At 38.4% G+C, this 27,029-nt stretch overlaps 1 non-coding gene across 1 annotated transcript; it reads left to right on the top strand.

Moving 5' to 3' along the window:
* The first annotated feature begins 3,320 nt into the window (after window positions 1–3,320).
* LOC145141553 (small nucleolar RNA R71) lies at window positions 3,321–3,427 on the top strand. The gene has a single exon (XR_013722748.1). It is a non-coding gene; the product is annotated as a small nucleolar RNA R71 (small nucleolar RNA).
* The last annotated feature ends 23,602 nt before the right edge of the window (window positions 3,428–27,029 follow it).

The raw sequence follows: 27,029 nt of genomic DNA, 5'->3' as shown, positions 1-27,029 counted from the left end.
TCCCTTCACTTTCTGGTAATCAAGCCTCTAACTTGTCTATTAGTTCATTAGATCTCCTTATTTCCACTTTTTGAGGGTTTTGGTTCAAGAAGCTTGACCCTTGGGATATGGACGTCCCAAGCAAGGATCCTTTCAGATCTGGGATCATTAAGGGTTGTTAAGGCATAAAGGTGCAAACTTTATTCCATTAAAGCCCCCATGAAAGCTCTAAGGTGATGGTTTGGCCTCTTTAAGCCCAAAAGGCCATGCATGGAAGGAAAGTCTGAGACTTTACATTTTCTTTTGGTGTCTAGGACCTAGATCTCGGTTTTTATGCTTTGGGTTAGGGTAATAAAGCTTTTGGACAAAGATTTATTCCCTAAAAGAACTAGGGTTTTAGCTAAACCCATTAAGAAGGACTACCAACGGGTAAAGTTGGAAACTTTACCCTTAAAAGGGCATTTCCAGTATGTAGATGAAGTATGGACTTTGGATTTGGAGAGCAGCGGCTTAATCTGTTAATATGGCCAAACAGACAGAGGAACTCATCGAGTCCATCGAGGAACTCGACGAGTTGGGCGTGTTGTCCCGTTTTAGCTTAAGGTAGAACTCGACGAGTCTTTGAAGGGACTCGACGAGTTGATTCACCAAATCGCGACTATGAGTACCAGGGAACTCGGAGAGTCAGGGGGTGACTCGACGAGTTAGATCACGATTTTAGGATTCTAAGACTCGGCGAGTTGATGGAGCAACTCGGCAAGTTGGGTCAACCCAGAAGGTTGAATTTGACCAGAATGTTGACTTTGACCACGGGTAAAATGGTCATTTTAGCCTTAGAAGGATTCTCAGTTTTTGACTAAGTGGTTATTGTGATAATGATAGTCAGGGAGTCGTTGGAGCAGCCATCAGAGATTCCTCACTCGATATTTTAGCAGCCAGCTTGAGAGGTGAGTCCTCTTCCAGTAGGAACGGGTCTAAGGCACCAAGGCTGTCCCGTTTATCTATGTTAGCAATGTCGGGGTTAGCCCGATGTAGTCTATATGTTTCCGGACTTCAGTCCGATGCCGGGGCAAGCCCGAGGAATGTTTGTATGCTTGATTTCTTCGTGATTCTTACATGTGTTTGTTTATGCGTTCCGGACTTCGGTCTGATGTCGGGGCAAGCCCGAGGAATGTTTAGCCTATATGTTATGTTTATGTGTACCGGGCTTCGGTCTGATGTCGGGGCAATCCCGAGGAATGTTTATATGTTTATATTATGTGTTTATGTTATATGCTTATTGATATGATATATGTATACTAGACTTAGGTCCGATGCCGGACTTTGGTCCGATGCTGGGTGGGGCTAGATGTAGCGGGCAAGGCCCAATGTATATTATTATGTGATTATGTGTATGGTATGTCGTAGTTAGGGAGACTCACTAAGCTTCGTGCTTACAGTTTTCAGTTTTGGTTTCAGGTTCTTCGGCTAGTAAGAGGAAGAGCTCGGGATGACTGCATGGCACACACCACAGCTTTTAGACTGGGATGTTTAGACTCTGATATTTTTAGACATGATTTTGATACAGTATTTTATTATGATGATTGAGAAACATAACTTATGATTTTATTGTGATGTTAGATGAATTATGATTCTCTTAAATGATTTTTAAAACAAAATTTTTGGACCATATTTTTGGGATGTTTTAGGTTGATTTCTAATGGATGGATTATATTGATTACCAATTTGTTAACTAGCTATTACGATCAAATATCTAGGCCTACCAATTTATGAATTACGAAGCAATGATCATGCACAAGTTAAACAACAAATTGATAATAAGCGCAAATTGGACTATGAATGATAAAAGTTACTTTCCTATGATCAATTTAAGCAACCAGACACAATTAAGATTAATTATGCTATCTAACACTGTTAACGTTACTAGCTTTAATTACTTTATCTAAGATGTGATTAATCCCAGCTCTAATTATTTAACGATAATAAACAATTAAGAGATAAATTCATGCAATTAAAATGATCAACTATCAAACAGAATCTGATTTGTAAGCAATATACACTAGAACTAAAACATGCTTGGGTTTAGATTATTAAACACAAGTAAAATCAAATATATGTATCCAAAAATCAAAATCAACACATATGAATTAGGTTCATCTTCACCAACAGAAGTAAAATGTTTTTTTAGCCTCTCATTGTAGTAGAAAAATACACCAAATCCATATAAAATAAGCTAGACATAAGTAATGATCAACAAACCAAATGGATCAATGCATAAATCTTCTAAATCTTCTTCAATCCTTGATCTTCACTTGCAATTACCCTCAAAAAACCGATTGCATTCTTCCTCATTCGACCTAATGTTCAAGTTTTTATAATTTCCTTATATCGGTTCACCGCGCCGTGGTTAACTACCACTGCGACGTGGTTATCGTTTGTATCCCGTATTCTCCAATTCAGTTGATTGGTCGAGAATCATCCCTTCACCACGTCATGTTGGAGGATCATCGCGACATGGTCTTCAATCTTCAAGTCTTCTTTTCCATTTTCCTGCTTCCAGCTCCTCGTTTGCTTCCTTTTTGTCCGGAGTAAGTCTTTGCTGCTAAAAAACCTATTTTAAACATAATAATTACCTTTTGTTCCAAAATAAAGTATTAGAAATATGTAGTTAAATATGCACATATCAAAATACCCAAGTGTTGCTAATTGCCCAAGTTGAGTCTCTATGTTCTTGATGGAAGCTTGATGATTCCTCATATTAGCATCAGTAGCATCATACCTTTTTTCTGATGCTTCCATAAACTTATGAAGTATTGACTCAAAATCCATTTTCTTCTCAGGTGGCGGTTGCTCTTTTTGGTAAAAACCTCGACCGGTTTGTCTAAAATTTTCATATTGTTGCTTCTTGTACTCTTCATATGACAACCACTCCTTTTTGGGCTTCATCCAATCTTCATCAAATCAATCACCACTTGAGTAGAAAACTTGTGCTTTTCAATTACCATTCTCATCTAGATCACAATCCTTTGTGAAATGCGGTCCACTACAATTTTCACAACCAACTCTTATTGCATGGATTGAATGATCCATCTTTGTCATCTTTCGATCCATATTCTCTAACTTTTCCGGAACCGCAACCATGTTCTCGTTCCCTTCGTCTCCTTTACCTCTAGTAACATCCTTTCACGGGTTATGATACTCATGTGAATGCTTCACGAACTCTTCAATCAACTCTTTAATAGTGGTCGATTCCTTCTTCGTTATTGGTCCTTGAGAGTCAAGTAGTTGCCTGGTTGTGATTCACTTCATCATAGAAAATGGACACTTCTTGTTGGACATTGAGATCGTGTTGAGGACAACTTCTAAGAAAACCCTTGTATCTCTCCCATGCTTCATATAAGGACTCTCCAACCTCTTGTTGAAAATTAGCAATCTTCTTCTTAAGCTTTGAGATATTCGAAGGTCGACTAAATTGCTCAATAAAAACATCACGAAGATTTTCCCAAATAGTAATGGATCCAGTTGCGAGTGATTTCAACCAAACCTTAGCTTCACCTGTAAATGTCACCGCAAGAATCCTAAGTAACACGGATTCTCTTGGCACGTTAGGAACATTGAAGTAATTTTCAATGTCTTTTACTTCATCAATATGCTTGAATGCATCTTCATACTCTTTCCCGGTGAAAGGTATGCCCTTAAGCATTGATAGAATATGCCCCTTGAGCTGAAAACTTCTTTCAGCTGATATCTCTGGTGGTACAAGACCTGATACATTATCTTCACGTATCGTCTTCTTGTAATCTCCCAGAGTCATTCTCGTCATATCCGCCATCTCTTCAGCCTCTCTTTTGATCTCTTCGTCTAAACTTTCTTCGATGGATGTTCCTGGCTCATATCCTATTCCCTTCTTGTCAAGCGTCCTCTCGAAACTTTCAAATCCTTTTTTCGATTGAAAAGTGCTTGTTGACTCGTCGACTTTCTTTTTCTTCTTTTTGTAAAAAGCTGATTCTGGATCTTGAAGTGGTGGAACTATTGGAGTTTTAGATCACTGGGTCATAAATCAAAACAAAACAAAAACGCGTAAAAGGAATAAAAATCACTAAAGTAAAATTTTATCGAGATGTAACCGCGGCATGGTGAAGATGACCTCAACGTGGTTGTTATTTAGAAAGCAAAGTAAATGCAGAAAAATAACTTTTTGTGGTTTTTACCCCACAAAAAGAATCGAATAGCTAAAAGCAATTAAACTATAAATAAAATAAGCCGTTCCCCGGCAACGGCGTCAAAAACTTGATGTGCACAAATATACCTATCAGTCTTAAATTTATAATCGAACAAACTTTTACTAATTATGCACTTATAGGCAGTGTACCTAGTCAGATTATAGAATAGTTCAGGTAAGGCGGGTGTCACACCCCAAAACCGAGAACGGCGGAATACGTTCTGGGGTGGAGGACGTCATGTCAAGTATCACAACAACGTAAAGTAGTAAACAAGCAACAACATCATCCATTGCATTAATAGTATAATTTTAATTACAAGTGTGTTCTTTCATATCATAAACAACATACTGAATACTTAAAATAAAAGACGAGTCTTGACTGCTCCGTCTTCTCTAAACCTTGCATCGGTCCCTGTCTATTTGTGACCTGAGAATACAAGTTATTTTGAAAGTGAGTATCAGCAATAAAGCTGGTGAATTCATAAGTATTTTAGTGTCATTTCTGGTGAAAAGTTGTTATGAAAGATTCGTAAAAGTTTGAGAAAACAGTTTTGTATAAGTGTGAGAAACCCTAGAAAATCCCATATTTCCTACTAGTATAAAAAGTAGTCTTCTACCAAGACTCGAGTGTTTTGAAAATATGAACCTCTATGTAAGTGAAAGTTTTACCTTGTACAACTATTATTATTCAAATCTAATCTATCTCATCGATTATGTGAATGTGACGCAAGGTGAAGATAATAGGGAAAATAATATAATAACAGAGAGTGTATCCTTTTACACTAGGATAATCACGGCGTGGAAACTCGCCGAACAGTACACCCGTAGCTATGTGAATGTATCACACAGTAAGGTAATAAGGAAAATAATACAATAATAGAAATCGTATCTCTACATACAGCATATATGTAATCGTATCTATGTAAAAGTATCCATGTAATAGTATCTCTACATATAGCATAATAGTATTTCTACAGGCAGCATATATGAAATCGTATCTATGTAAAGGTATCCATGTAATAGTATCTCTACAAACAGCATGTATTCGTATAGACTCATGAATGAACTGACTCTTGTGTGATTCCTTGTACTAGGAATGGCAAGTAGTATCTCCTAACTATACCTATTATAGTTACTAGTATTGTACGAGTATATTCGGAAGTATACCTTTGCTACCCAAAGGTACTGAACTGACTGATGGAACTTTTATGACTATATATGTATACATGATATATAACTAATATTTAGACGACCTTCGGACGGATAACCGATACCCTAAAACCACATCCCAACGAGGAAAAGGAGACAAGGCGAGCTAGCCGTTCTAAGTCCTCTAAACATTACTTATATAACTATACATATATAGACATGCATTTAACAATATAAAAGTATAAAAGAAGTTTTGTAAAACCTTTGAAAAGTTTAGTAACTAAGAAAAGATGACTTAATGTCAGTTTATAAAACGATTTGAAAACAGTTTGATAAGACAGTTTAAGTGAAGAAAACCTTTGTTTGAAACACAGCTATAACAGATTTTTGAAAGGAAACATACAGTACGTAAGACAATTTGAGAAAGAGATCTAAACAAGTAAAAACATTTTGGAAAGCCATTTGAAGTAATATATTTGGTAAAACAGATAAAAGTGTAGTAAATCCTTTTGCATGCGGGTTATTAATCACATGTGATTGATATGATAACTAGCATGATTCAACTTGTATTCCCCCCCCCCCCATAAAAGCATTTAAAAAAACATTTAAATAGGTTAATTAAGGGGTATGAACTCACCTGAAGCGAGTGGATCGGATGGAAGTGCCGGGTAGGATGCTAGGTGTCGAGTGAGGACTTGAACACCCACACGGATCCTATGTAACATGTAGTGATACATAATGTATCTAATTAGTTATTTAATTACTAATTAAGTGAGTAAAGGCATTCTAATGTATGAAAACACTTTGATTCAAGTGCTAGAAGTGTTAAGGGTTGTATCTAAGGAGTGTATGGTCTCACTATGGAGTTTACACTTCAAATGGTCACCCCTATGGGTGTTTACGGTTGGAGGACCATTTCCCCCATAAGTTTATGGCCGTAAACTCATGGGAATGGTGTGTTTGTGTGTTTTAAAGTCTCATGTTTCACAAGGAAGTGTCCTAGGGTTGATTCAAGGGCTTAGGAAGTGGTTAGGGCTCGAGATGGCATACTTTTGGTGTTTACGGTCCTTGGACCAACCTTGAATAGTTTACGGTCGTAAACATTAGGGTTTACGGCCGTAAAGGCAATTATGCTTCAACCTTTTCATGTTTTGTGGTTCCTAGTTCGTTCATGCAAGTTCCTAGTCCATAAGTCATGCTAGAGAGGGAGTTAGGGGCATAAAAACACCCTTTAGGGGTGTTTACGGTTTTGGGAGATCCCCAAACCGTAAACACATGTTCTTAGGTGATTTTGGTGTTTAATCCATGGTTTTCTAAGCACACTAAGTAAACAACTAGATAGGAAAAGTATACTTACTTCTAGGAAGCTTGTAAGAGTGTTTAGGATCCAAGAACACTAGTGTGTGTTCTTGGTGTTCTTGGTGTTTTGAAGAATGCTTGAAGATCTATGTAAAAATCAAGAATTCATGGATGAAAAGATGTATAAACACTGGATTAAGTGTTGTAGGAAAGAATCTAGGCAAGAAGACTTACGTTTTTGGCGGATTTGGAAGGATGGACTTATGATACTTGAGAGAAAAACTTTGTGTTCTTGAGGTGGAAAGTGGGAAATGAGCAAAAGATATGTAAACTCATGCTATATGCATGAGTTCTTGGGAAATAGGTGTTTACGGCCCAAACACCATTTGTTTGGCCGTAAACTCCTAGCTAAAGTGTTGGTTGCTCGGTTTGTTACACCTTACTAATAACGACAATTTATTTTATTAAATCGTTTGACGAAAAATAAAATAAAATTCCAAACGGGCTTAAATCCGGCCAAAAATGTACGGAAATGTTTTTGACTATTATTTGAAGTGTTTGACTGTAGAAATTATACGGATGAAAATTTCGGGTTGTCACATCATCCCCCCGTTAGAGGGAATTTCGTCCCGAAATTAGAATTTAGGTAAAGGAGTAGGCATGAATAATCGAGACAAGATGTGGTGATACTTCCTAATCGATTGATTCCCGTGTTCTCAATTGAATCCAGGTCCTTGGTTGGCATTCCAGCGAACCTTCATTAATGGGAAGCGGCGTTGTTTCGCCCGTTTGACCTCTCAGTCCTTGGTCACTACGGTTCTTCTACGAGGGTGAGGCTCTTGTGGAACTCGATCTCGTCGAGTGGGATTACAAGAGTCTCGTTAGATAGATACTTCTGCGAGTTCGAGAAGTGGACGGTAGGATGTACTTTACTAAGCTCGCGGGGTAGATTGAGTTTGTGAATTACAGGGTTGATTCTGGCAAGAATCTCGGGGGTCCTAACTACCTTGGGTTTTAGCTTTTCACGTTTTCCGAAGCGTATTAAGCTTTCCCAGAGTGAGACATCCAAAGGAATTTGGGTTTCTCACCTGGAGTTCTAAAGGTTTCTCCCTCTTGCTTCTCTTCCCAGTCAAGGGTTGCTCCCTTTAGGGTCAAAGTCGTAAGGGGTTTCGTAATTTGCGAGAAGTTCTAAATGAACTAAGACGGTAGGTTGGCGAGACTTAGATTTTGACGAATTCCCATCGGCGTCTTCGGTGCTGATAAATTCTCAACGGTTTTGATTGAGTTGAAAGGGTCCTCAAGAATTCCCACATCACTAATAGTGCGTCTTAGGGATTTGACTCTTCAATTCTAAAACTCGTATTTAGAGAACTTCGGGTAAGGCTTCTCTGCTCGTATTGTTTCCATGGTTTGTTGCAGCCGCTCTTATGGTTTCCTTCTTACTACGAGTGTAGATAAGCAAGTCATTTACAAGGACAATGACGAACTGATCCAAGTAAGAATGGTGTACCCTATTCATTAAGTTCATGAATACTACGGGCGTATTGGTCCTATCCGAGGGATATCACTACGGTCTCGCGGCGTCCGCATCGAGTTTGGAAGACTGTCCTCGGGACATCCTTCTCTAACACTCGCAACTGGTGATATTCGGATCTCAGGTCCATTTATGGAGGGTATATCGTTCCTTGCGGTTGATCGGCTTATTCATCTATGCGAGGCAGATGGTAATGGTTCCTACTGGAGATATTGTCGAGGTCTTTGAAGTCGATGGACCTACGAAGCAATTTGTCTTCCTCCTTGAAGAACAAGACCGGAGCTCTCCATGGCGAGGAGCTTGGTCTTTCAATTCCATTGCTGAGTAGTTCGTTAGGTTTGACCTGGAAGTTCTTGCAGCTCGGGGGGGGGGGGGTTAGACTGTAGGGCGATCTAGTTACTGGAGTCGTACATGGTTCTAAGTTTGTTCGCATGACGATGCGATTACTCGTAGTCTTGGTCAGTCTCCGTCCTGAAGTTCATATTAAAAGTCATTTTTGGTTCATCAATCCCAGTCTCGTGTATACGAGTCGTATATAATTAAGATTGAAAAGGTAGTCGAATAAATGATTCTTCTTTAAGCTCACATCCCAACGAGGAAAAGAAGTTAAAGGGGAATCATTAATTCTAAACCTGTAGAACCTTGATTATATACCACCATAGTGTATATATTCTTCAGCGACCGATCAACCGTATGGGTCTTTGGATTGAACTTGACGTACTGCACGAGTGGTACTTCGGGGAGATTTGCTGAGGTTTCTTCGGAAAGGATAAGAAACGTGAGGTACTCTACGCATGAGTACTTCGGAGTTCTGAAATGATAGCTTTGCTAGAAAGACGCTTTCGGAGAAAGAGATGTGCGCATGAAACTGGTATTGTGAGGATCGAATGGATTCTAGTTGTATGATAAAAGCGGAATCACTTGGGAATAAAGGCACTAAATTTGATCATAAAGGCGTTACAGACAAAACATAACAGTGCAACTTTTACTGAGTTACAGTACTAGATTTTACTACAAGATTAATGCTGCGAACTAGGTATACTACAAAAGGCAAGTATACGCAGCACGAGGGTCCCTTAACTGACGGGTCCTCGCAAAAGATAAGACTCTAGTTGCACTAGTTTTAAACAGTTTACGAGTCTGTTACAACGAACGCCTTAGATACTTTAACGAGGGTCCGGAGTAGTTTCTCCTGCGGCAGTGATCCTTAGTATCTTCCCGTCTGCGCCGGAGTTCTTTATTATTGGACAGTCCTTTTTGAGGTGTCCTATCTCACCGCATTGGTGACATGTCTGGTTCGTACTAGTATTGGTGGTGGGAGTGAGGTGTTTAGTCAGAGTTACGTGGACACGGGTGCCTTCCTCTTTCCTCCACTTTGAAAATTTCCTCTTAAAGGGTCCGGCTTTACCACCACCTTTGTGTGCAGGGTTGGTCCCGATGCCAGGGACTTGAGAAATGGGTCGTGCTGGTGCTGAAGGGGCAGGAGTTGCCACTTGCTGCTGTTGCATGGCAAGCCTTTGGAGTCGTTGGCGCTCCTTTCGAGCTCGGCGATTTCGTTTCCTCCTCTCGGCCTTACAACTTTTCACGTCCGTGACTGTTGCCATTCGTTGGCTTCCTGGCTCGATACAACGATCGGAATTTTCAATTCTTTCGCCAGTCGTGATTGTGTTGCTAGCGTTGAGGTTTGCAAGGACAACTGTCACGGCAGCTGTTACTGCGGCTTGGAATGTGGCGACGTCGATATAAAGGATAGGGGCTTCGTTGTTCGGCTGACTACTTCTGGATGACGACATGATTCTGCAACACGAAAGACAAGGAGTTCGTGAGTGACTAAGTTTGACCCTAGATTATTTTGATTCTGACTAAGAGACGAGTTATTGTACATGAAAACTTAGCTTATACACATTATGATATAATCAAGACTGGGCGGATAGTAAAATATGTGCTTCTACTTTAGTTTCACATCCCAACGAGGAAAAGAAACTAAGTCAGAAATCTCACATTCTACTGTCTACCAGGTCTTCGTTATATATAACTTGGGAATGTATGAGGGAGGAAATCATACTAATAACCTTCTTACTAACCCTTCTTAATTGAACTAGAATTCCTAGTAAAGGCTATCATTGGACCTAGATGTATTTCGATCGTTCACCTATAGAGTAGAAGGATGTTCTCGAAGGTTTGACCTACATCCCTATGATGCAGTCCTAGTACGGAGTAGAAGTAAGTTCGTAGAATGGTCTCATGACGTTTGTCGTTCAAACCGGGGTTCCATTAGTTGGGGAATAACATGATCCAACCTTTGAAAGAGAATTGGGAATGATCCCGGAGCTAAATTACCCTAGTCCAATAACTTGACTAGAGTGGGTTTCAGATAGACTCCTACGATAGTATGATGAAAGTATTTGAACAAAGCGCGGCACATAAATTAGCCGACTGTCAAAATCATTGATATTTATGATGTAACAAGTTTGGGAAAATTGACCTTGTAGAAGGTCTTACATCATATCCGGAGTAGAAAGGTTTTGGCCGTATAAGGCCTAACTAAAAGTACCTACCGTACAAGATAGTTACATAGAAAATGCCACATAGGACATAGGTAGGAAAACGATTCTTCGAAACAAGGAAGGAAAGTAAAGCATTTCCTACTGGTGACGGTCATTCCTAAGGTGAACCCTTAGTTCAGCCAGTTGACGTTCCATATCGAGCAGGTGTCTTTCGTACACCCTCTGGCGTACTCGGAGTTCTATGACTTCGGCCCGTGATTCAGCCAGTGCTTGCAGCAGGGTTTCATGGTCTCTCTCAGATCTCTCCCGAGCATCTTCCAGGCGAATGGTGCGGATCGTATGCATCCTCGCATTGGCGACAACTTCTGTGATTTGATGGAGGGCTGTCCTGCCTTGAATCTCATTTCGGGCCACTCTGCGGAGCAGGATTGGTAAGACTCTGTCTGCTGAGCCCCCTTCGCTTAGGTCATAAAAGCTTCGGGCTCCATTAAATGGCATGGGTTGATCCTGCACTTGGCTCCATGTTTCCAAGCTTTCCACCCACGGAGGCGTTGGGCCTTGAAAAGCCGGACGAGGGTTAGGATTTGGAACAAGGCCATCGGGGGTAGGTTCTCCACTTCAGGTTCGGAGTCAGAGCCATCAGCAAAGCCTTCAGCTTGGTGACCATCCATAGGGATTGGGTGCTCATTCTCTGGCTCCTCTCTGAGCCATCCAGCATTGTCGTGGTTAGGGTAGTACGGGTCGTCGTGGGGAGGTGGAACTATTGGAGTTTTAGATCACTGGGTCATAAATCAAAACAAAACAAAAACGCATAAAAGGAATAAAAATCACTAAAGTAAAATTTTATCGAGATGTAACCGTGGCATGGTGAAGATGACCTCAACGTGGTTGTTATTTAGAAAGCAAAGTAAATGCAGAAAAATAACTTTTTGTGGTTTTTACCCCACAAAAAGAATCGAATAGCTAAAAGCAATTAAACTATAAATCAAATAAGCCGTTCCCCGGCAACGGCGTCAAAAACTTGATGTGCACAAATATACCTATCAGTCTTAAATTTATAATCGAACAAACTTTTACTAATTATGCACTTATAGGCAGTGTACCTAGTCAGATTATAGAATAGTTCAGGTAAGTCGGGTGTCACACCCCAAAACCGAGAACGACGGAATACGTTCTGGGGTGGAGGATGTCATGTCAAGTATCACAACAATGTAAAGTAGTAAACAAGCAACAACATCATCCAATGCATTAATAGTATAATTTTAATTACAAGTGTGTTCTTTCATAGCATAAACAACATAATGAATACTTAAAATAAAAGACGAGTCTTGACTGCTCCGTCTTCTCTAAACCTTGCATCGGTCCCTGTCTATTTGTGACCTGAGAATACAAGTGATATGTGCATAATTAATCATATGTTTAACATATATTTCTATTCATTTTTGGCTAATTATATGCATAATATGGACAAAAGGTACTTAATAATGCTTATATTGTGTTTTCAGTCCAAAAGACATGCTTGGAAGCAGAAAGGAAAAAGGAGAAGCAAATAGAGACCAAAGAATGAAGAAAAAGGGAAAACTACACACCTACGCGGCGAGTCCACGCATGTACTCGGCGAGTTCATTAGAATGTTCCCGAAAGAAAAGTCAAGATTCCTTACCGAACACGGATTTCACACTAGTACTCGGCGAGTCCACGACCTACTCGCCGAGTAGCCCCTGTTTTGTGATAATTATAAATAGCAGGTCTTAATCCGATGGAAGGACTTCTGGAACCTTTGGGGAGAAGCAAGCTGCGATTGAAGAGCCAGAAGAACCCTAGAGAACGAAGATACAACCTAGAATCCAATTCCGAAGAAGATTTGAGGCACATTCTCATCATTCTACTTAATCTATTGTTTCTCAATTATGGTTAGACAATTAGAATTCGTTTTATTGCTGTTAATTACCTCAATCATGAGCTAAAACTCTTAAACTTCTGTTTGGGGATACAAAATTGATATTATGGTTTGATTAATGGTAGGATTAATTAAATATTGGTGATTTTGTTAATTTTAGCTTGTTAAAGAACCTTGTGTGTGAATGATAACTAATTTTCTGTTAATAGGAAGATAATTAAATAGTATGAACATCTTTTAATTATCAACCCCATATGTTTATGTGACCACTTTATCATATATCTAGGACTAACGAACGTGAAACTAGAATTAATAAGAAAAATTAGGTAAATTCATGTGTGAGCTTGTTTGATGACCATCAGCAAGAGGTTAACTAAAGGACCAATTTAGTTAGCTATTACAAGTCTAAATTAACCCGAATAAATAATCTAGTGAATTAAATTAAATTAGACAACTGATCACTGTTTGAGTTAGTTTGTTTTCTAAGGATTATCGTAGCGAACACAAGGCTAATCACTTGAATCGGTAGCCAATAGAAGAATTAATCCATTGCACTATTACCATAATATCAACCATAGGATCAATTGAGTTGAACTAAACAGAAGTCCCTTTTATTATTAAATTCAGTTAAATCTTTGTTTTTCTAGTTCTTAGCCTAAGTAGTATTAGTAAGTTTCTAGTCTTGTAAAACTAGAGAAAACCCATATTTACTATTTAATTTAGATAAAATTAGTCTTTAGTTTTAATTTACCGTTCCCTGAGTTCGACACTCTACTTACCCAACTATACCACTAAAAGACAGGTTCACTGCCTTTGTGTGCTTAATTTATAACTCAAAAGTAGGATTAAAACCAGTGCATTTCACACACATCAACAAGTTATTTTGAAAGCGAGTATCAGCAATAAAGCTGGTGAATTCATAAGTATTTTAGTGTCATTTCTGGTGAAAAGTTGTTATGAAAGATTCGTAAAAGTTTGAGAAAACAGTTTTGTATAAGTGTGAGAAACCCTAGAAAATCTCATATTTCCTACTAGTATAAAAAGTAGTCTTCTACCAAGACTCGAGTGTTTTGAAAATATGAACCTCTATGTAAGTGAAAGTTTTACCTTGTACAACTATTATTATTCAAATCTAATCTATCTCATCGATTATGCGAATGTGACGCAAGGTGAAGATAATAGGGAAAATAATATAATAACAGAGAGTGTATCCTTTTACACTAGGATAATCACGGCGTGGAAACTCGCCGAACAGTACACCCGTAGCTATGTGAATGTATCACACAGTAAGGTAATAAGGAAAATAATACAATAATAGAAATCGTATCTCTACATACAGCATATATGTAATCGTATCTATGTAAAAGTGTCCATGTAATAGTATCTCTACATATAGCATAATAGTATTTCTACAGGCAGCATATATGAAATCGTATCTATGTAAAGGTATCCATGTAATAGTATCTCTACAAACAGCATGTATTCGTATAGACTCATGAAGGAACTGACTCTTGTGTGATTCCTTGTACTAGGAATGGCAAGTAGTATCTCCTAACTATACCTATTATAGTTACTAGTATTGTACGAGTATATTCGGAAGATACCTTTGCTACCCAAAGGTACTGAACTGACTGATGGAACTTTTATGACTATATATGTATACATGATATATAACTAATATTTAGACGACCTTCGGACGGATAACCGATACCCTAAAACCACATCCCAACGAGGAAAAGGAGACAAGGCGAGCTAGCCGTTCTAAGTCCTCTAAACATTACTTATATAACTATACATATATAGACATGCATTTAACAATATAAAAGTATAAAAGAAGTTTTGTAAAACCTTTGAAAAGTTTAGTAACTAAGAAAAGATGACTTAATGTCAGTTTATAAAACGATTTGAAAACAGTTTGATAAGACAGTTTAAGTGAAGAAAACCTTTGTTTGAAACACAGCTGTAACAGATTTTTGAAAGGAAACATACAGTACATAAGACAATTTGAGAAAGAGATCTAAACAAGTAAAAACGTTTTGGAAAGCCATTTGAAGTAATATATTTGGTAAAACATATAAAAGTGTAGTAAATCCTTTTGCATGCGGGTTATTAATCACATGTGATTGATATGATAACTAGCATGATTCAACTTGTATTCCCCCCCCCCCCCATAAAAGCATTTAAAAAAAACATTTAAAAAGGTTAATTAAGGGGTATGAACTCACCTGAAGCGAGTGGATCGGATGGAAGTGCCGGGTAGGATGCTAGGTGTTGAGTGAGGACTTGAACACCCACACGGATCCTATGTAACATGTAGTGATACATAATGTATCTAATTAGTTATTTAATTACTAATTAAGTGAGTAAAGGCATTCTAATGTATGAAAACACTTTGATTCAAGTGCTAGAAGTGCTAAGGGTTGTATCTAAGGAGTGTATGGTCTCACTATGGAGTTTACACTTCAAATGGTCACCCCTATGGGTGTTTACGGTTGGAGGACCATTTCCCCCATGAGTTTACGGCCGTAAACTCATGGGAATGGTGTGTTTGTGTGTTTTAAAGTCTCATGTTTCACAAGGAAGTGTCCTAGGGTTGATTCAAGGGCTTAGGAAGTGGTTAGGGCTCGAGATGGCATACTTTTGGTGTTTACGGTCCTTGGACCAACCTTGAATAGTTTACGGTCGTAAACACTAGGGTTTACGGCCGTAAACCCAATTATGCTTCAACCTTTTCGTGTTTTGTGGTTCCTAGTTCGTTCATGCAAGTTCCTAGTCCATAAGTCATGTTAGAGAGGGAGTTAGGGGCATAAAAACACCCTTTAGGGGTGTTTACGGTTTTGGGAGATCCCCAAACCGTAAACACATGTTCTTGGGTGATTTTGGTGTTTAATCCATGGTTTTCTAAGCACACTAAGTAAACAACTAGATAGGAAAAGTATACTTACTTCTAGGAAGCTTGTAAGAGTGTTTAGGACCCAAGAACACTAGTGTGTGTTCTTGGTGTTCTTGGTGTTTTGAAGAATGCTTGAAGATCTATGTAAAAATCAAGAATTCATGGATGAAAAGATGTATAAACACTAGATTAAGTGTTGTAGGAAAGAATCTAGGCAAGAAGACTTACGTTTTTGGCGGATTTGGAAGGATGGACTTATGATACTTGAGAGAAAAACTTTGTGTTCTTGAGGTGGAAAGTGGGAAATGAGCAAAAGATGTGTAAACTCATGCTATATGCATGAGTTCTTGGGAAATAGGTGTTTACGGCCCAAACACCATTTGTTTGGCTGTAAACTCGTAGCTAAAGTGTTGGTTGCTCGGTTTGTTACACCTTACTAATAACGACAATTTATTTTATTAAATCGTTTGACGAAAAATAAAATAAAATTCCAAACGGGCTTAAATCCGGCCAAAAATGTACGGAAATGTTTTTGACTATTATTTGAAGTGTTTGACTGTAGAAATTATACGGATGAAAATTTCGGGTTGTCACATCGGGTGTCGAACACAGGGAACGGGATTCAATTAAAAAAATAAATAACTCTAATTAAACTAAGAAACAAACTATGATTAGGGGGTTTTTACTGATTTTGCAAGATCAGAAGAACTTAGTATCAACTAACAATTAACCAAGCAAAGAAAACAAATTAACTTCAAGAATTAACAAAATACTTCTACTTATATCCGATTTCACATTCTCCTCTAGTTATTTTTTAATGGATGGATTATATTGATTACCAATTTGTTAACTAGCTATTATGATCAAATATCTAAGCCTACCAATTAATGAATTACTAAGCAATGATCATGCACAAGTTAAACACCAAATTCATAATAAGCGTAAAAATTGGACTATGAATGATAAAAGTTACTTTCCTATGATCAAATTAAGCAACCAAGCACAATTAAGATTAATTATGCTCTCTAACACAATTAAAGTTACTAGCTTTTTACTTTATCTAAGATGTGATAGCTTTAATTACTTTATCTAATATGTGATTAATCCTAGCTCTAATTATTTAATGTTCATAAACAATTAGGAGACAAATTCATGTAATTAGAATGATCAAATATCACACATAATTTGATTTGTAACAAATATAAACTAGAACTAAAACATGTTAAGCTTTAGATTATCAAACACAAGTAAAATCAAATATAATCATCCAAAAATCAAAATCAACACATATGAATTAGGTTCATCTTAACCAATAGAAGTAAAAGGTTTTTAGCCTCTCATTGTAGCATAAAAACACACCAACTCCATATAAAATAAGCTAGACATAAGTAATGATTAACAAACCAAATGGACCAATGCATAAATCTTCTTCAATCCTTGAGCTTCACTTCATTTTCGATCTTCTTCTGAGTTTCCAAGGGTTTTCAATTGCAATTATCCTCAGAAAACCAATTGCATTCTTCCTCATTCGACCTAATGTTTGGGTTTTTATAATTTCCTTATATCGGTAGACCACGTCATGGTTAACCGCCACCGCGACATGGTCATCATGTGTATCCCGTATTCTCCAAGTCAGCTGATTGGTCGAGAATATTCCCTTCACCACGTCATGTTGGAGGATCACCATGATGTGGTCTTCAGTCTTTAAGTCATCTTTTTCCATTTTCCTGCTTCCAACTCCTCGTTTGCTTCCCTTTTGTCCCGAGCAAGTCCTTGCTTGTAACATCCTGTTTTGGATTATCCGTGATTAGGGATCGTGGGCCACGGGCCGGGCATGAGGAGGTCTCGGGTTGCGGCGAGTTGCTAGAAACGTAGGACATCTCATCACCTCTCTGTAGGTATGAGGATCTTCGGAATCAGAGTTATATCAAAGAAGCTATGGAAGTTTGGAGATGTGGCAAGATAAGTTCCTAAAGTTGAGAAATGTGGCAGCGAAGTACGCTGGGCGTACGTATGCGTACGCTTAGCGTACGAATGCGCGTGTTCCTTAAGCAAGATCCACCTAGTACGTTGGGCGTACTAGGTACAAAAGGAAAACCCTAATTAAGAGAAGTGTCCCTATATAAGGAATGAGATGGTCTCATTTTTGGCCACCATCCTCAGTCCATAAACCCTCTCAAACCCTAATTTTCGTTAATGAGCTTGTGTGTGGCCATGTGGAGCTTATATGTGTTCTTGTGGGCTCTTTGGAGTTAAGAAGGAGCATGGAAGAGAATGGAGTTGAAGTCCAGGCTTTGGATCCGAGCTTTCCAGGGGCTAGAGCATTATTTGAAGGTATAAAGCTCAAAGCTTTCCCATTCTTTTGCTTTGTGCATGTTATGGTCCATCCTAGGGTTTTTGGTCCCAAAGCTTGAAACTTTATGAGTTGTTAAACTCCAAAGCCCATTATATGTCCTTTTGAGTGTTTTTGATGGTGTGGTTTCATAAAAATGAGATCTTGGAGGTTAGAACCAAGTCATGCATGAGATAAGAGCTTAATGAGAAAAGAGAATGAGTGTTTTGTGTGTTTGAGACCACATCAGCCATGCAAAGGCTTAAAGTCCCTGACTTTATGGAGTAAGAGTGATTAGGGAGCCTAGATCCAAGAGATGAGTTAAGGTCTTAACGGGTTAAGACCAAGAAAAGGACTAAAGCAAAGTTGGGCGTACGCCCAGCGTAATTCCAGTACGCCTCGCGTACTGGGTTGGCATCCCCGATCGTTCTAAGCATGCTAGTGTACGATGAACGTACCAAGGAGGTACGCCCCGCGTAATCCCTCTGTGGGCTTTTGGGCTATGTATTATTTTGGGACTTGGGTGTTGGGCCTGGAGTTTGGGCTTGCTGCAATAGAGTCATGGGCCAAAGGATTATATGTATGAGTATTGGGCCCATGTGTTGGGTTGCTTTTAGACTTGAGAGTTGGGCCTCGGGAGAGTCCATTTATTATTGGGCCTTGGTGGGCCCAATGGGTTTTGAGTTTTATATATAGTAGTGGATTATCTTTAGACCTAATAAGTGAGAGGTTGGACTTAGTTCCTAATTGAGATGATTTTGGGCTTGGCACAGAGTTAGAGGCCGGTGCGTAGCAGCAGCGTTTCTAGGGGCTGTTCATCACCCGAGGTGAGTCTTCTCCCTATACCTTACCTAGAGTGGTAATTATGTGTGACCGGAAGGTCTTATGTGCTATGAGGAGTATGTGATATATGTTTCGATGTGATATATATGATATGTTACGAGTAGTATGGTATGGACCGAAAGGTCATCATGGTAATATGTATGTGTTATGATATGTTATGAGTAGTGTTACATGCATTTCATGCATTCATTTTGTAGTTTTAATCCATAAAAGTACATTGCATTTAGGTTTAAACTCATGCATTTTGCATATTTTCGGGATTTTTCATGATGCAATTCCATTCACACACTTTTATGATATTTCAAGGACTTTTGAAGGTTGGATCTTGATGGAGGAAGTTAAAAAGAGTTGGAGACAAAGTTTCAGAAGTTTTGGAGCATTGAGGAGAGAGATAAGAGGAAAATGAAGATTTGAGCCTTTTAGACATTTACACGGCCGTGTAAATGATAGCTTATAGTTTACACGGTCCGTGTAAACGCATATACAAGAGCATTCTACTTCAAAGTCCTGGAAGGATTGAGCATTCTACTTTTCTTGTTTACACGGTCGTGTAAATGGTACCCTTTAATTTACACGGGCCGTGTAAACGTCTCGACAGTTTTTAAAGTAGTTTTACTCTCATATAATTCAGACAATCGGTTTTTTTGGAGGTTAGGTCGGATTTTGGGCAGAGAGAAGGCGATTTTCAGAGCTTTTGGGAAGTAGATTAACACTTGGAAACACTTTAATTTCCTTTTTGTAAGTCAATTTGAAGTTTAAACTTGTTTGATTTGTAGTTTAACCTAGACATGTGTGGTTCAGTTCATTATCATTTCCGAATCTGAATTCTTAAGTATGTGTTGTTAGGTTGTAACTTGAACTTGATTTGTGTTTAACATCTAGTAATCTTTGATTTGATCTTAATCATGTGTTTGGTTTATTCTCTTTTTCACTTGATCAATGAATTAGGGTTTTTATCAATCTAGTTAATCAAATTGTAAAATTCGTATATGTTTTATGATTTGATGTTAGTAACATGCACTTGATTGATTGTAATTAAATCAAAATGAGTGCAATCAAAGATTAAATGTTCAAAATCCCAAGCTTATGAGGAATATTGGATATTGTTGGTAACTGTTGCAAGAACTTAAAGTCATTTAATGATTTGATGAAAGAGCTTATTTGAATTAAGTCAATTAAATGAAGTTTTATTTGAAGAACATGTTTTGAATAAAACATTTTTTGTCAACTTGGATATTAGAGTTTATTAGTATCTAAATTACCAACCTAGATAGAACATAATCATATTCATTTTGTATCTTTCAACATAATACATGTATAAGAATCAGAATCGGAAATGTATTTCTTTTACTAAATTCTGTTAACAATCTTGTTTATTTATGAAGTTTAAATCTAGTTCAAACACAATCCCCCATTTTAATATTATTTGTATTATGTGTGAAAATATGGCAAGATAAGAAGTCTTGTATTCCTGTGGACCGACCCTGCTTACTCTATACTATCTTTAGTATAAGAAATAGCAGTGACTTGAGCTTTATTAATATTATTTTATCCCATTATTTGTTCGTTTGACAGCCAAACAAATTGGCGCCGTTGCCGGGGATACGGTAGTACTAATTGTTTATGCCAAGATCTTTTCGCACAGGTACACCTTTACCAGTTGATTTGGAGATAGAGAAATCCGCAAAACAAAGAAGGAAGCAAGCCAAACTTTTAAAGAAACAACAATCCGGAGCTTCTTCATCAAATCCATCGACCACATCTTCTCCAACATCCAAAAGTATCACCCCACCATCTTCATCTACTCCTACCATGGCAGACAACCATGGAGGAAACCAAAATCCTCCAAACCCACCACCTGAACAAACCTTTAGACAATGGGCCACTCAAGATGTCACCCAACAACCTTTGTGCATAAATTACCCTACAACAATCAACTTTGAACTCAAGTCTGGACTCATCCATTTGTTACCCTCATTCCGTGGTCTTGAGAATGAAGACCCACATAAATTCCTTAAGGAATTTCATGTTGTCTGTGTGGGTATGAAGCCACACGAAGTCACAGAAGATCAAATAAAATTAAGGGCATTCCCCTTTGCTTTACAAGATTCAGCCAAGGAGTGGTTATATGATTTACCACCGGGGTCAGTCACAACATGGAATGAACTTGCAAGGATGTTTCTGGATAAATATTTTCCAGAAATGAGAGCTTCAGCTTTACGCAGAGAGATAATTGGTATCAAGCAACAAAAGAGAGAAGCCTTTCATACTTATTGGGAACGGTTCAAGAAATTGTGTTCAGGATGTCCAAAAATGGGATTACAGAATATCAGTTGTTGCAGTATTTTTGTGAAGGAATGTCATCTTGGGATAGGAGATTACTTAATGCATCAAGTGGTGGATCTATAGTTGATAAGACTCCAACAGAAATCAGAGTTCTTATCAAGAACATGGCAGAAGAGTCCAAGCATACAGTCCAAGAAGAAGAATGGTACAGTGATGCACCAAGAGGAGTGAAAGAAATTTCTACCCCAAAAATTGAGAGTCAACTTTCTGAGTTGACTAAAGTAGTGATGATGCTTGCTAAGGATAAGGGCGTGCAACCACCAACAGTTAGACCTTGTGGTATTTGTACACAAGTTGGACATCCCACTGATATGTGTCCAATGTTACAAGAAGATGTAGAGCCAGTTCAAGCTATGGGATTTTCAAGTCAACAACAAGGAAACTTCCAGCCAAGAAGCAATCCAAATTGGCATCAACCTAATGCCAATTTTCAGCCAAGACCACCGCCTTATCAACCAAGACCCCCATTTCAAAATCAAATGCATCACCAACAAAGTTATCAACCACATTTCCAGCCAAATCAACCTCATCATCAATCTCAATTCCAACCTCAAAACATGTAGCAAGGAAGCAGTTCAAGCGGGTCAGGAATGTCTTTGGAAGACATTGTCAAGAGTTTAGCCACAAGTACTCAAACATTTCAAAATGAGACCAAGGCGAGCATCAAGACTTTGGAGCAACAAATGACTCAACTCGCCACTTCTGTGAGTAAATTGGAGTCACAAGGCAAACTACCAGCGCAAACCGAGAAGAATCCAAAACATAGTGCATGTGCCATCACTTTGAGAAATGGCAAAGAATATGAAGGTCCTAAGATGATTGAAGAAGAAGAAGAGATGGAGCTAGAGAAAGAAGAAGAGAAGTCAAAAACACCTTCAAAGCAAGTTCCTATTGAAGCAAAAGTCACTCCTCCTTCATTTCCCTCGAGATTAAGCAAGTCAAAGCGTGAAAGGGAAGACAATGAAATCATGGAGATGTTTAGAAAAGTTTAGGTAAATATTCCTCTTATTGATGTCATCAAACAAGTCCCTAGGTATGCTAAATTCCTTAAGGAATTATGCACATCTAAGAAAAGACTGAAAGGGAATGAAACTGTCAAAGTGGGTGAAAATGTGTCTGCAGTGTTACAGAAAAGACTACCTCAAAAATGTAAGGATCCGGGTGTTTTCAAGGTTCCTTGCAAATTAGGTAATCTTCATGTTCCACGGGCTATGCTAGACCTTGGAGCTTCTATCAATGTTTTCCCATATTCCATTTTTAAAACTTTAAATATTGGCTCATTGAAGAAGACCGGGGTAATCATTCAATTGGCTGATAGATCTTTAGTACATCCCAAAGGTGTGCTAGAAGATGTGTTAGTTCAAGTGAATGAATTAGTGTTTCCAGCAGATTTTTATGTCCTTGACATGGATGATGATGACTCACCAAATTTGAGTTCAATTCTCCTAGGAATACCCTTTTTGAAAACAGCCAGGACAAAAATTGATGTTTATGATGGTACATTGTCCATGGAATTTGATGGGGAGGTGATAAATTTCAATATCTATGATGCTATGAGATATCCAAGTGATATTTCATCTTTGAATTTTGTGGATGTCATTGAACCATTGACAGAGGAGTGTTTTGATTTGTCTAATCTTGATGTGTTAGCTCTCATTTTAGAGAGGAATCTTCAAAAGGAAAGAGTGAAAAAACTTGCCAATCAATTTACAATTGATAAAGAGATTATGGAGGTTGTATCTTGCATGGATGAGAAGAAGAAAATGAGGTTTGATGTTCCAAAGCTGAAAATACCAATGTCTAATGAGAAACTTGTTCCTTCTATTGTGCAGGCACCGGAATTGGAGCTCAAAACCTTACCCGAGCATCTCAAGTATGCATATCTTGGAGACAAAGAGACTTTGCCAGTGATCATCTCCACCATGTTGTCAACACAAGAAGAAGAAGAGCTTGTCACCACCTTGAAAGAGTACAAAGAAGCTATCGGGTGGACTATAGCCGACATCAAAGGGCTAAGTCCTTCACTTTGCATGCACAAAATCCTTATGGAAGAAGACTACAAGCCTTCCTGAGAAGCTCAAAGGCGTTTGAATCCTCCAAAGATGGAGGTAGTGAAGAAAGAAATTTTGAAGTTGTTGAATGCGGGGATGATCTACCCTATATCAGATAGCAAGTGGGTAAGTCCGGTCCAAGTTGTGCCCAAGAAGACAGGTATTACCGTTACAAAGAATGACCAAGGTGAGTTAGTCCCCACCCGTGTGCAAAACGGGTGGAGAGTTTGCATTGATTATAAAAGACTCAATTCCTCAACCCGGAAAGACCATTTTCCACTTCCCTTCATTGATCAAATGTTGGAAAGGTTAGCGGGAAAAACACATTATTGTTGCTTGGATGGGTATTCCGGTTTCCATCAAATACCCGTTGCACCCGAGGACCAAGAAAAAACTACTTTCACATGTCCCTTTGGAACATTTGCATATAGGCGAATGCCTTTTGGACTTTGCAATGCTCCATCCACTTTTCAAAGGTGCATGGTAAGTATTTTTTCGGAATTTGTTGAGGAAATCATTGAAGTTTTTATGGACGACTTCACAGTTTATGGTAATTCTTTTCATGAGTGTTTGGGTAATTTGAAAAAGATTTTGCAAAGATGTATTGAGACCAATCTTGTTTTGAATTATGAAAAGTGTCACTTTATGGTTGACAAAGGTCTCATACTAGGTCATATTGTGTCTTCTAAGGGTCTAGAAGTGGACAAAGCAAAAATAGATGTCATAAAATCTTTACCTTATCCCACTTGTGTTCGTGAGGTACGCTCATTTCTTGGTCATGCAGGATTTTATAGAAGGTTTATCAAAGATTTTTCCAAGATATCTCGTCCCATGTGTGAGCTCCTACAAAAAGATGCAGAATTCGAATTTTCCAAAGAGTGCAAGCAAGCTTTTGATCAGTTGAAAGAGTTGTTGATAAAAGCACCTATACTTCAATCACCGGATTGGAGTTTGCCTTTTGAAATCATGTGTGATGCCAGCAATCATGCAGTTGGTGCAGTGTTAGGGCAAAGAAAAGATCGTGTTCCTAATGTCATTTACTATGCCTTAAAAACACTTGATAGTGCACAAGCCAACTACTCAACAACTGAAAAAGAATTGCTATCTATTGTTTTTACTTTAGACAAATTTCGTCAATACCTGCTAGGTTCTAAAGTCATTGTTTATTCTGATCATGCAGCTATTAGGTATCTACTTGCAAAGAAGGATTCGAAGCCTAAACTCATTCGATGGGTATTACTCTTGCAAGAGTTTGACATTGAAATCAAAGACAAGAGCGGAAAGTCAAATCTTGTAGTTGATCATCTTAGCAGGATTGTTTCTCCCGATGACTCAACTCCCATTCATGATGCATTTCCCGATGAGAACCTATTTTCAGCAAAAGTTGCCCCATGGTATGCCGATATTGTGAACTACATTGTCACAAATCAATTTCCACCAGATTTGACTCGATGGCAAAAAGACAAGATCAAGAAAGAAGCCAAGAGGTATGTTTGGGATGAGCCATATTTGTGGAAATATTGTGCTGACCAAATGATTAGACGATGTGTGGATCAATATGAGGTACCTTCTATCTTAACATTTTGTCACTCTTATGCTTGTGGAGGACATTTTGGTCCTCAAAGGACTGCAAGAAAAGTATTAGAGAGTGGATTTTACTGGCCAAGTATTTTCCATGACTCTTATGTCTTTTGTTCAAGCTGTGATAAATGTCAACGAATGGGCTCTTTAAGCTCAAAGAATCAAATGCCCCTAAATCCCATTTTAGTTTGTGAAATTTTCGATGTTTGGGGCATTGATTTCATGGGACCTTTTCCATCATCTTCGGGTTTTATTTATATTCTTTTGGCTGTGGACTATGTTTCCAAATGGGTGGAAGCAAAGGCTACCCGTACTAACGATTCAAAAGTTGTGATAGATTTCTTGAAGGCTAACATTTTTTTCCAAATTTGGTGTTCCAAAGGCCTTAATCAGTGATCGTGGTACACATTTTTGCAATCGTATGCTCGGGAGTGTTTTGAAGAAATATGGTGTCACTCATAAAGTTTCCACAGCATACCACCCACAAAAAAATGGACAAGCCGAGGTGAGCAATCGACAAATCAAGGGCATTTTGGAGAAAATCGTGAATACAACAAGGAAAGATTGGAGTACACGCCTTGATGATGCTTTGTGGGCATACCGCACTGCATACAAAACTCCAATTGGAATGTCTCCATACCGTATTGTTTTTGGAAAGCCGTGTCGATTACCCGTTGAGTTGGAACATAGGGCCTATTGGGCGATCAAGCAGTTCAACATAGATTTAAGTGAATCGGGAAAGAAGAGGAAGCTGGACATACAAGAACTTGAGGAAATCCGCAACGAAGCATATGAGAATGAGGTTCTTTATAAGGAAAAGACCAAAGCATTCCATGACAAGATGATTACACGCAAGGTATTTCACAAAGGTCAAAAGGTACTACTTTACCATTCGCGTTTTAAATTGATTCCTGGTAAATTAAGGTCCCGTTGGGTGGGACCATTTGTTGTCACTAATGTTTTTGAGCATGGTGCAATAGAAATCACAAGTGAGAAAACCGGGAAGATTTTTAAGGTAAATGGTCACCGTTTGAAGCCTTATTATGAAGGATTTCAAGTCAAGAATGAAGAGGTGGAGGAAGTAATGGATCCAAAGTATCAAGATTGACAAATAGATGGGATCCAAGTCGAGCCAACGACATTAAAAAGAGGCGGCTAACCGGGAGGCAACCCGGGGGTATTTTTGTCATTTCTTATATTTTCATTGTATTTTCTTTGTTTTCAAACTTCCAAGTTGTTTTTCATGCTAAAAGAGGGTTAAAAATCATTTTTCGGGCAGTAGAGGTTTAGCGGGTTGCAAATTCAAAAAGTGAAAAAATCAAAAAATTTTGGCCTTTACAGACATTTACACGGCCGTGTAAACTTATGCCACACGGGCCGTGTAAACGACCAGCCACCGCAGTCAAAATTCTGCATTTACACGGCCGTGTAAATGCTACCCTTTAGTTTACACGGGCCGTGTAAGCGTAAAAACAGAGCTAGACGATTTTAAGCCTAAAATTCGATTTTTTTTTTAACTCATTCTTTTGGCATACCCTGCGATTCTTCTCTCCTTACTGCCCCCTTCGAAAAAAAAAACCCTCAAAAACACTCAATCTTCCTTAATTTTGCATCAAAAATCAAGCTCCAAGGTATGAAATTCTTCTCTTTTCTTCATCTTCTTTATCTTCCACCTCTATTTCACCCTCTCATGGCCGATTTTGGGGGTTTTGAGCAAACCCTAGAATTTTTTAGTATTAAAATATCGACCTAATGCTTGAAATTTCTTGTAGGATAAGCTTGGGGAAAACTTGGGGAAGCATTGGACATCACCCTACCACCATTTTCAAGCACAAATTGGTATAATTGTTCCAACTCTTTACTTGTGCATATAGTTATCTTTTGGGGTGATTTTGGGTGATTTTGGTGATATTGCTAGTTTTTGTGCATACTCTTGAGTTTAAATTGCCATACATTGTGTGCAAAACTTTTTTGAATCCAATTTGACAATGGCCTCCCGTGGAAAAAGGGCTAGAATTGGGACCTCACATATGGGTGGTCAAGAGTCTAATGATGAACAAGACCAACATCCCATGGAAAACCCATATGAATTTGGTCTTATTTTTTAGACCAATCAACAAAACATTTTGTATGCAAGCCTTATTGGAAGAGTAATGGGGGCTCAAAAATTTGTGGACATCCAAGCCCTCAAAGACCTTCATATCTATAAAGGCGTCCACAAGCTCTTCAAGAACATTGGTTGGGAAGGGTTATTGAATCTACATGCAGTCAGTTATCAAACACCAATGTTGGAACTCTTGTCCTCAATTGCCTTTGATTACCAGACACATATCCTCACCTTCCGTTTGCTCAATCAATCTCATCAAATACATGTTGATACTCTCTGTGATATT

The sequence above is a fragment of the Lactuca virosa genome, chromosome 9 (genome assembly GCF_052849685.1).
Source record: "Lactuca virosa cultivar CGN04683 chromosome 9, Lactuca_virosa_CGN04683_v6, whole genome shotgun sequence".
NCBI lineage: Eukaryota > Viridiplantae > Streptophyta > Magnoliopsida > Asterales > Asteraceae > Lactuca > Lactuca virosa.
Note: the sequence above shows the minus strand (reverse complement) of the source record. Positions and strands in the feature narration are given on the sequence as shown.